Source organism: Pygoscelis adeliae, unplaced genomic scaffold (assembly GCF_000699105.1).
Source record: "Pygoscelis adeliae isolate BGI_AS28 unplaced genomic scaffold, ASM69910v1 Scaffold320, whole genome shotgun sequence".
Lineage (NCBI taxonomy): Eukaryota > Metazoa > Chordata > Aves > Sphenisciformes > Spheniscidae > Pygoscelis > Pygoscelis adeliae.
Genome location: NW_008823967.1, coordinates 546,009 through 557,899, shown reverse-complemented (window position 1 = coordinate 557,899; position 11,891 = coordinate 546,009). Strand labels below are relative to the sequence as shown.

The 11,891-nt window shown below is 40.3% G+C and overlaps 1 long non-coding RNA gene across 1 annotated transcript; it reads left to right on the top strand.

Moving 5' to 3' along the window:
- The first annotated feature begins 2,347 nt into the window (after positions 1–2,347).
- Positions 2,348–11,345, top strand: LOC103917281. Its single transcript, XR_663619.1, has 3 exons — positions 2,348–2,458; positions 10,677–10,862; positions 10,957–11,345. It is a non-coding gene; the product is annotated as an uncharacterized LOC103917281 (long non-coding RNA).
- The last annotated feature ends 546 nt before the right edge of the window (positions 11,346–11,891 follow it).

Genomic DNA, 11,891 nt, shown 5'->3' with positions numbered 1-11,891 from the left:
CTTCCTCGGCCGGGTGTCCGGCAGAGCACACGCAGGGCTAAGTAACGCGAGTGTCGACATGAGCTACAGGAAAAGGGAGAACGCCTGCTTGGACTTTTCTTGCAGTAATATAGATTTCTCTTTTGAGAAACACCTTAGGAAAGAAAACAGTCAAAATGAGCATAGTGCAATCAGTTTATTTTATTTAGGCATCATTTACGTTGACAAAGTACCAGAGATAGACCCACATGCGCAAAGGTGACTTAAGCAGTGACATACTGATCTTTAAGGCCCTTGCAGCAGCCCCCCCGTGCCCCGTGCTGGCTCAGCATCTGGCTTCCTCGTACAACGGAGGTGGGACAAGAGCCACACAAGCCGATATTGCAAGAGTTTCACAATCATTTGTTAAGCCATGATGCAGAGCCCCCTCTGAAATTAACCCAGAATAGAAGAGAATTGTAGCTCACCCGAGTTCCCTGCTGTGGTTCGATGAACACCAATGCTGGTGCCACCACATGGAAGTTGTTGGGTTACAGTGGCCGGGGACAGTGCAGTTCCTGGCACCTTTCGCTGCCCTTCCCTTGTTCTTGCACCATGAGCTGTGCGACTGGGTGCTGCTTGGCTTCAGGGAGCTCATGTGCCTCAGAGACTGACCTGCAAGGAGCAAGTGATCAGTCCTCAGCCAGGCTGTCACTCCAGGCTGGCTCTCTGCCCGCTCCCATGAGTGCCAGACCAAATGGCGGGGGGTAAAAACACGTAGCTGGGGCAAGATGGACCATGAGATTTGACCTCATCAATTTTCGATTGGCTTAAGGGAATTGAAATCTGACATGTTGATAACTATCTGCCAGAAGTGTCACTGAGGTTTTAAACTAAGGGCACACAGATACATCTTTCTTATTCATACACCAGAACCATGTCTTGCCTTTTCCTCATTTGAAAAATCACAGAAAGAGAACTCTATATTCTTTCAACATTGTCAAGCAATACCATAGCCCTTCCATTAATATAGGTGCAAAGGACATTTAAGTTTCAGTTCTTGCCACTGGTTAGGGGATTCATATCCACATCTCCTGGGAGATGCGTCTGCTGCCAAACCAGCGGTTGTTCCTCAGGCCTTTCATTCTTAGCTGCTGCTACTGAAGCTATGGCAAAGCATGATTAGTAACTCCTTGGGTTAGACATTGAAACCACAGACCTGATCCTGACTCTGTAGTTTTGTGGTTGGAGCACTGTGTTAGGAGAGGAAGACTTGTATTCCAGCTCCAGAGATGTTTATGGTGTTTGTTTAATACAACATTCCTGTAACATAGTAAGATCTGAGATTATTACAAACTATTTGTATTGGCCACGTAGCAGTGAGAGTTGAACATTTAAATACCACATAGATAAACCAGGGAAAATACTTTACTGCTCCCTCATTATATGTAGAAATAAGCATTGATAATAATAAATCAGTACATTTATTACATATTCTGGATTTATACCTCCCTGCACTTTCTGTATACTAGAAAGTGTTTTTTACTTCTTCACATGGCAGGTGGTTTAGTTTCATGGGGATTAATGTCAAACACAGTTCACTGACAACAAGACCCGATTTAGGCAAAAGCAGCTGAAGTAGTTTTCAGTCAGAAAGCTTGTGGGGGCGTGGATGGGGCTGGGAAGACAGGAGACTAGTAAGAGTGTAGGTAGGTGCTGTTTTGGGGTCCTGGCTTGGGATAGCAGGGGGGCTTTGGAGTGGTGAAGGTCATCAGTACACAGGTAGGAGGGGGTTGAAAATTTGTGAAATAGATTTTCTGAAATTGGAAAACAAAAGAATTGTATTTTTAGGGTTTTTAATAATTAGGACTTCTCCCCTAAATTATGTTTCAAGTCTCCACACTGTCTACAGCTAGTGCTGGAACTGCAAAAGTGCTAGGGTGTGTGTTATGTGTCTGTAGGATAAATATTTTGAATTTTCTTCATTGCTCCAATACAAGTAAATAGCATAATAAATGGTCAGTGATCTCTTGGCTTCTCTCTTATTAAAAAAAAAAAGAAAAAAGAAAAAAGAAGAAAGTCTGTCTTTTTTTTAATAACTAGTATACTCGGTTTCATTGGAGTATTTGCAGGGGATATTACAATACATTTAGTCTGTGGTAGTATTTTAATCACCAAGACAAATTAGCTTCAGAATATGAGTTTGATATCTTATGAAGCATGAATCTTACATTTAGCTCAGCAACAATACAGGAATTGATTATAGTCTTTATACATCTGTTAGGAAACATCTACCTTTCAAACTATGTATAATTTCATGCATGCTTATATACTTCCCTTTTTCTTTTTCGTTTACACTGTATTATCACTCTTCCAGATTCTTTCCAATCCCTTTAAAAAGCCTGGAAAAGCAAGTCTGGCTTGAATACACTCAGTAAGGATACCTGAATTCTGACCATTTGTTCTGACATAATATCCAATATTACCAACACCAGCTAATGTAAGTACTCTTTTCTCTGTACATGTTCCCACTTCAGTCCATTCCAAACAGCATATTCAAAGTCCTCTCCTTTCTGAGCATGATGCTCTGGAACCAGGCGCAGATGGTGAAATGATGGCTGAATCTGGTTTTGCTCTCTGTTTATGTTAGTGTATAAAGCAATGTTTATCAACAAGATGTCAAATAGGATTCCAGCTGCTCAGTTCATAATAGTTCTTCATCTGGAGGAGGTTCCTTCCCTTTAAAGTGGCTACAGCTAGTGCACATTATATTATGAGTGGCAGTAATTTCTGCAAAACTAGCTGTAAATGCCTATTGTAAGCGCTGGCTTATGTCTGTGCTTGTACAGCATAAAGGTAGTTATATTGGTAAAATCTGCCATAGGTGGAGTTACACCAGTCAAACTCTGTTTGCTTGGTTTAGCAGGCAATAGCTTTCTATAGTCAGCAAAAGTTATTTTAATATATAAATTTCTAGATCAATATAACGGGGTCCACATGCAGGCTCCATGCTTGAAAAAAGGGGTTTCTTTGGCTGGTAGAGTTTATACTGGAAGGAAATAAAGTGACTTTTTTGTTGCTGGGCATTTTGCCAATACAATATTGCAAAATGCACTCTTAATTGATATTGCTCTACCTGCTGAGCTTTTAGACGAGGCCTGAGACTCTGAGGTCTAGTCTGAGTATTTTGAAATTCCAGTTTAAGTGGGTATGAATGTGTTTCTCTTGAGTGAGGAACTACTTATATTAAATTACAAAAAACAGTTTTTATTTTTCAAAACCTCATGAAAAACTGCAGGAGACTGAAATTAAATCACAACATTGTTCATATTCTGTATTCTCACCTGCAGCTTAAATCTATGTTTTTATCTTATTTTCTTTGCTTTGTGTTTACTTTGTGTTTACTTTGTGTTTTGTTCTTCACTTGTTTGTCTACAAGTGTAGAATCACAGGAAAATTCAGCTTGGAAGGGACTTCAGGAGCTCCCTAGTCCAACCTCCTGCTCAATGCAGGATCAAACCTTGTTGCTCAGGGCTTTACTCAGGTTTCAAAAACTTCCAGGGATGGAGACTGCACAGCATCTTGGAGCAACCTGTTCCGCTGCTGCACTGTCCTCATGGGGAAAAAGGTTTCCCTTCTTCTCCAGTCTGAACTTCTCATTTCAACTTTTATGCTTATTGTCTCTCCTGCCACCATGCATTGCTGTGGAGAGCCTCGCTCTGTCTTCTCAGTGACCTGCTTGTAGCAAGGGGAAGGCTACTCTGAGGTGCCCCCAAAGCCTTCCCCTCTCCAGGCTGAAGCAGCCCCATCCCTCAGGCTCCCCTCGTAGGGCTGATGCTCCAGCTCCTGAGCATCCTGGCAGCCCTCCACTAGGTTCACTCCAGTTTGGCGATGTGTCTCTTGTAGGGAGGGGTGAAAAACTGGATGCAGTATGCAAGATGTCATCTCGTGACTGCCAAGTGAAGGGGGATAATCACTTCTCTTGATCTCCTGGCTGTGCTCCTGTTCACACAGCCCATGATGCTGTTGGCCTTCACTGCTGCTGGGGCACACGTCAGCTTGCTGTCTACCAAGTTCATGAAGTCCTTCTCAGCAGGACTGCTCCCCACGCAGTCAGTCCTCAGCTTGTATCACTGCACAGGCTTCTTTCTTCACAGGGCAGGATTTTGCATTTGTCCTGGCAGAATTTCACATGGTTCCCATCAGCCCATTCCTCCAGCCTGTCTAGGTCCCACTGAAAGACAGCCCTGTCCTTGAGCGTATTGACTGGTCCCTCCAGTTTGGTGTTACCTGCAAACTTGATGAGAGTGCACATTACCTCCTCCAGGTCATTGATACAGATGTTAAACAGGACAGGTACAAGCATCGATCCTGTGGTACTCCACTTGTTACTGGCCTCCAGGCACAGGGATTACGAATCCATATTTTTTCAGTAATATAACATCTTTCTCCAATTAATCTCTACTGATCATACTTAGATGGTAACGAAAAAATGGAGGATGTGAAAGGAACACGTTAGTCATTTAGAAATACGATAGAGAATTGTTCAGATAAATGTGGGTTTCCCCCTTTATGTCATGACTTTAGAAAACTTAAGAAAATAAAAAAAAGTCCACTGGTGCTGTGTGAAACTTAAGTGATAACCTTTATAGGGAGTAAATCAATCTTTTAAGCACATATTGTGTGTTCCATTAAAACTTCTGTTCGTAGGATAGGAGCAATTCAAAATTCTGTGCAGTGTGTAGGTTAATGCCTCCTCTTTCCTCACTTTACCTTCTTAATGTTCTCTATTCATCTAAGATATAAGAATAGCTGAAAGAAGAGAAGCACTCTTTTAATCTAAATTTCCATCATAAATTGAATTGCAGAAAAAAGTACCATTTAGGTTATTTTGTTATGGCACATCATTGCTTGCCATGGAAAGAAACCACACTAATAAAATGCATATTCTAACCATGATCAGAGTTGTACCAAGAGCTGGGAATGCACAGTGCTTGCTGTATGCAAAAATAAAAACAATATTTAATAGCAGCTCTGCTCTCAGCCTCTGAATATGTGGAAAATTTTAGGTTGTGGGTTGTCTGGGTTACTTCCTTTAAAGCTACAGAGCAAAACTCCCCTGAATACTTTACATGAAAGCAGAATAATTACCTAACCAACACATATCTGTGGAAACAGAGAATTTTCTTTAATGAACTAATCTCCAAGGAATCAATATGAACATGCATGCAGGAGAGGAAGGCACAGGCAAAGTGAGAAAGGAAAATGAAGGAACACCCTGCCACAGCCTGCAGTCACTTGCTCTCCGTTGTTTCTAAGGCATCCATCATGTCTTTATCTACAGCTAATATAAAATGAAAACCTATCAGACTGTGTAATTAATAAATTGAATTTCTGGTTCTCTGGGAAAAGAAAAGTGACAATGGAGGTATTTTGCTTGCTTTGTTTCTGAAGAAGGGAGATGGAGGATAGTAGAAGTGAAGGTTTTGATTCAGCTAGTATATTCAGTGCCCCTTTTTTTAAGGCAAGGAATTTCAAACCTAGTGTGCTGGCCTGCTTCCAGCACTACACAGGCTGTCCTGCATCCTACAGGTACATTAGCCAGAAGAACTACTGCAAATGAACAATGAAAAACAAATCAGTTTAAAGATAAATAATGTGCAAGTGTTGCCCTGTGGATCTTAAGTGAACCCCATCCTTAGTCTTTTCAGTGCTTATTGAAGATTGTGACCAGGCACATACTGCAAAACTGAAATCCAGAGCCTGAGACCACTTCCTACACCTGTGTGTCCACATTGTCCTCCATTTCCTTCTGCCAATAGCACAAGTTTATCTGTCCACTGAAGCTTCTGCCTAAAATGCTAGTGTCTAAAGTGTCTCAAAGGCTTAAGAACATTAAACAAGGCTTTCTCGGATAGCTTTCCTGCATGTAGATTCCTAAATTCCAATATGTTAGACGCCTAACTGGTTCACTTTTCAAAGTGTTTTACATTTTATTGCTCAGAGCATGCACTCGTTGTCTACCCACATTTTATGAGCATTTTTCTGCAACTTTTGCTGCATGTTCATGTTTCCCCTTTCCACCCCAAGTTCTCTTGTCTGTCAGATTTAGGTGGAAAGGAGATCACAGAAGCTAGAGCAGAGACTGTGTTTGATTATTTGGGTACGCAAATTCACTTTAAGCTAACACACTAGTGTTACCATGCAAAAGACAACAATTTGACCAAGGTCACAGTGTATGAAGCAGGAGATTTAAATTTCTTGGGCTAGTTGAAGAATGAAAACAAAACCACAGAGTAACTTTGTTGTTTTTATAAGTCTGCTAGTTTGAGGAACAGTAGCATTCTTTAATTTACGATTCAGCTTCAAGTCTGTAATTGACAGGTCTTAAGTGTGTGTGACAGCAAGGGATTCAAGACAGACAGGCTGATAGAATGCATATTGTTCTGTACATAACTGATACTCTTTCTATTGAGGATGACATTAACCTTTTTCTGAAGAGCTTGGGTTTTTTACATCAACTCACCATTTTGAGAAAAACACAACATCGGTAGAGGAAAATCTTGTCTTAATATTATTTTGTTAGCATATCATTCAAATGCTCTACAGAGGAGTGTCTTTCAAAGCAGGATATTGTTATATACATGGAAGTTCATAAGATGATGTGAGAGAGCACTTTGACTCTCCCAAAGGATCATGTTCATTCATGTGCTTCCCAACCCTATTCTGTATCATTCATCTAATCCGGTGTAAAAATCAGACCCACTAGTCTGTGGGTTGAAGATGTCCCTGCCCACGGCAGGGGGCTTGGACTAGATGACCTTTAGAGGTCCCTTCCAACCCAAACTATTCTATGATTCTATGATTCTATATGCCTTGGAGAGGCCAAGAAGCAGGAGTCCTATGAACAACAATGTTCTTACAGGACTCCAGAGCTCCATCATGGAATGAGAGGCAAGCTGAATACAAAGCTGGGTTCCAGGAAAATAGGTGACTTAGCTCTAAACAGGACCTGATGACTCCTTCTTTTCATAGGTGGAGACTCACACTGAGCAGTAGCTCCCATACCAGAACAGACCACCTGCTCATCATGTACTTGACATTCTTGACGTATCATCATTTTGACATGGTAACCACATTTGAATTACTGAGGAGCCAAATGCAGCTGAAACCTACAGGTTACCTACTCCTGATGTAGTTCATTCGTGTGTCCCAGAGAAGGATTAACTGTTCCTACATAATTCTTGGTATTTTCTTGACTAACTTTTCTAACAAGTCTCAGTGGTGAACACCCCTCTACCTACCAAAGCCATCTGTATCAGAAATTCACAAGTTTATTATTAGAATGTTTTTCTTAATGCCTAATCCTTATTCTTGCTACAATTTAAATTTCTGAATTCTTCTATCCATGGTAGATAGAAATAAAATTCTCTTCTGTATTGGAAAATAATCGCCATCTACGCTTCACTTTTTTCTCTTTCTTAGGCCAAATAATCTCTATTTTTAAAATCTTTCATTGTAGATCACATTCTCTTTGCCTCTAATCACTTGCACTGTTTTCGGCTTTCTCCAGTTGGCCCATGTCTTTTCTGAAGTGTAGTGCCCCAAAGGGACCAAGTCCTCTACCCAACGGTTCTAGTAGTACCAAGAAAAGGAATGCTTGAGGGCTATACTGCTGTTTATAGATCACAGCTTATTCCTTATGTCTTGCAATAGATTGTTACTTTTGATACATCTTCAGTTTGTGACCTATTACCTCCAGGTAGTCCTCTGAAAAATTAATTCTTAAAAAGTAATTCCCTGGCCTGTCTTTTTTTTATTTTATTTGATTATTCCCACCTAAATGCAGTATATCATCCCTGTTGCATTTCATCCATTTTTCATTCCACTACTGCAATTCCTCAGGATAATTCTGAATTTGAATTATGTCTTCCAACACACTTATGTTTGCACTTCTTTCCAACTTTGTCTCATCTGCAAGTTTAATAAGACTGTTATCCAGATTGTTAATAAAAATGTTGAATAAAGTTCCCCGTAAAACCCTAATTTTGGGGTATGACAGTATCAAAGTAAAGTAAATGAGTTTAAAAAGATATGCATTAATAAATTACTTTTTATGCTATTACTTTTTCTGCTATCTTTCAAGTGTTTGCAAATAGTTTGATTGATTCTAGACATTTTTTTCTGAGAGTTGAAATTAAATTGATTAGTTTATTATTTCTAGGCTCTTCTTCCTCTCCTCTCTCCCCTCTTCTTTTAAAAGGCAGCTGTTATTTTTGTCCTTTCCCAGTCATATCTCTTAGCCATCTTGCATGAATTGTCAAGTAATAGCTAATCTGACTAATTCACCTCATTCTTAAAATATCCCAGGCCATCGTCTATTTGGTCTGGCTGACTTGAGAACATTTCGTAATGCTCTCCTGTCCTATTTCTTCCCTGTTTTAGATTGAGTTCTTAGCCCTTTGTCATGAATGTTAATTATGCTAGTTGTGTGCCTGCAGCTGGCATGCAAAAAAGGTTTTAAATACTCTGACTTTCTTGGGATCGTCAGTTATGTCATTGCCTCCCCCCCCCCACACTCCGCAAATAGACAGGAAAAACAATCAACATTTTCCTTGCTCTTCCTTATTATTAATGCACATTACCTTTTGAAGTGTTTTCTAGCTGTATGTTGATTTTGTGCCCTAGTTTTCTGATTGGTTTTATACATATATGCTGTTATTTTATATGTTTTAGAATTTGATCTGATTTCCACTTTACAGGTGGAACTTTGTGATCTTGAGATCAATTAAAAGCTTCTGGCTTACCTAAACTCATCTCTCAGTACTTTTCCCTTCTGATAGGGGTAGCTTATGTTCTCTGCCACAACAACTTAATTACATTTTCCTTTGACTTTGTTGTTGACTTAAGTTGGTGGGAGTTTGCCTGCTTGAAGTCCATGATTTTCTCCTTTCCCCTATTTTCTTCCTTAGGATTGCGAACTGTATAATTTCATATTCACTGCCTGCAAGTTGCCTTTCATTGTCCTGTTCTCAAACAACTACACTTCACTGGTTAGAACCACATCCAAAGAGCCCCTCCTCTGTCTGTTTTTTCTACTGCACCAGAAATGGTGACCGATTCTTTTAAATTTAGAGGTTGCTAATTGATCTCTGTCCTGATGTTTTGCTTTCCTGACCGTTCTTTGGACAGTTAAACTCTCCCGTGACTCTCTGGTCCTACGCTTTGAATGATTTGTCATGTTACTCATAAAAAAGGCTTTCACGCCAGATATTCTCTGTTCAGATGGCTTGGTCTAACAACAGTAGCAGTTGTGTCCTCCTCTTCTTTCACTGTCACCCAGAGGCTTTTAATGAGTCCAACCTCCTCCCCTGTCTGGAGTTCAGGATCAGTGCAGAGCTATATCCTTTACTATTAGAAAGTCCTATTATGTGAGTTATCATACTCATAAATCTATGTTTTGCCAACAAGGTCATTTTTCTGGTCATGGTATAGGTTTCCTTACTCCTCTTGTAGATTTCTTGCATTCCCTCATGCTTTTAACTTGGCTTGTCGTAATCCTCTCCAATCTGCACATTTGTCTTTTTTAAATGAAATTTGTTCAGATATGCTTTATGCATTTGAAATGACCACATACATACAGAGTGACACATTGTATATAAAATTAAATCTAAGCATGTCAGTTTTTTCCTGTTCTTTCTCTTTGAAGATTTTTTTTTTAAAGGATTTTTATAATGTTGACCAAGTGAGCAGAAAGAGCAAACAGCCAAACAGGGAAAAGAGGTCTTTTATCAAACTTCTATGCCAGTCCCGTGTTTCTCTTCTCTGTGGTGGTGGAGTTGAATTGTGCTTTTATTTGTCATTGTTGACTTGAGCCCAGTGCACTTTAGATATCAGCCCCGAAGTAATTCGCAAATGCAATGTTTAAATGGCTTCACACAATGGCAGTGACATTTACCTAGTGTGTTTTTTTATTTTATTTTATTTTTAATTGGAACAATTGTAGCCCTGAAGTGGAGCACCAGCCGATGTGTCCTTTCCAGTTCCCTCTGGCTGTGCTTGATAACATTCCATCCATCCTGACACTTGTAAACAGATGCTTAGATATCCAGCCAGCCAAAACCTCTGACACAGGCCACATCTAGAAATAGCTTGTACAGAAATAATCCCATAAAATATTTGACACAGCCAAGAGGGCCCTGTAATGTTAAGAGACTTGTGCTATTTGCATGCATGCTGTTTAGCAAGAACACCACCGACCTTCACGCCAGTGATCATGCTCATGACTTCACGTGTGCTATATTATACACTCACTACACAACATGTTTACATGTACTTCCTCTAGTAAGAAACTGTCACAAAACTGCTGTTTCCCATTTTTGTAAATTCAGCCTTTTACTTTTATAACTTTGAAGTAGTTTTCAGCTATTACCCCTGGGGCAGATGTAGCCCTGACATGACAAGGAGGCCAGCAGCCACGGCCGAGTCTCTGTTGCACACCGAGAGTTAAAGGTCTGTTTGCCTCTGCCTTCACTCCCAGATCAATCCATGCCTGGCCAAAGCCTCTGCACAGGAGAGCCACTGGAGTACTTGAAGCTTAATTTAAAATATGAAACAAGGCATTAACTTTCCTGAGGGCAGGGAAATGTATGGGAAGTTTGTAATTCTGGAAAGATATCACGTGAGAAAGTATAGCTTCTGTTATTTGTGGAACACAGACGCTGTTTCTGACACCCTACAGAAGTGGAACCTCAATGCTGAGATTTCATAGCTGCCTAAAGGACTGCAACCTCCAAGCCCCATCCATTTATCTGCAGTGGAGAATTTCAGAGTAACGTACAGCTGGGTAGGATGGGCTGGGGCAGGCAGAACAAGGATTACAACAGTAAGATTACTATCTTTTGGTATGTACATATTTCCGTGGTTCCAACAAAATATTGTCGTGGCTGTAAATCTACTCACATGTTGGGACTGACCCTTATTTATTTTTTACCTCAGATCTGCCAAGTTTAATGAAGTTTACAGAGGCAGCAAAACCAGAAATGGAAGGAAAGTTTTGAGTAAGTGCTGAAAAGTGAAACACAGACATCCCCAACCTATAGGATCAGGTATATAGCCTACATACATCCTGACTGCTGGGTGACATTAAATACAGGTAGACACCACTGACTCCCAACTGCTTGCTTACATGGGCAGAGCGTGGAGGATGATGTTCTTCAACACCTCGTTTACTTTAGATGCAGGGGTCTAGTCCACTATTTCCAGCTATTGTGTCATATAAACATCTTGAACTCTTTCAGACTCCAGGGTTGAGTTTGGGGCATCAGAACTCAGCGTCTCTAATGGTTATGAGTATTTGTCTCATTTCAGCTTAAAATATATTCATGGATTGCAAAACCCCTTTTCTTTGTGTGTCAAAATTGTCCTTTACCTGAAATTACTGACATCCTCCCCAGTGCTTTCCCTAGGTATATTGATAGTTACTTTATTGCCTCTCAGCTTTCAGTTTGCTTTTATCAAGCTGCTTTAGTCCATTCTCAGGGAGGAGGCTGCCACAATGGTTGATTCTAGTAAGAATGGAGATTCCCCTGATTGTGCTTTTTACTTCATTTTTCTAATAATCCTGCTGCTGAGCTGATCAAAAAGGAGAATTTCCAGTTTGATGGAAATACTTTTATTTTTTGCTGCTTTTTGTTTGCTTTGTTTTGATTTGGACCAAAAAAACCCCCAAACATTTTGAAATTTGCAGTGAACTGAATCTCTGAGAATGTAATTCAAAAACTTCCCACATGAATATCAGTTATCATAGTTTCGCTGCCCCAGGTCCCAAGCCTGCGGCTTCGGCTGGAGTGGGGAAACTCAGGTGCTTTGCTCCCATATATTGGATCTGGCTGCCCTGGAGTCACAAAATCTGAAATCCCAGTCGCAGAGCA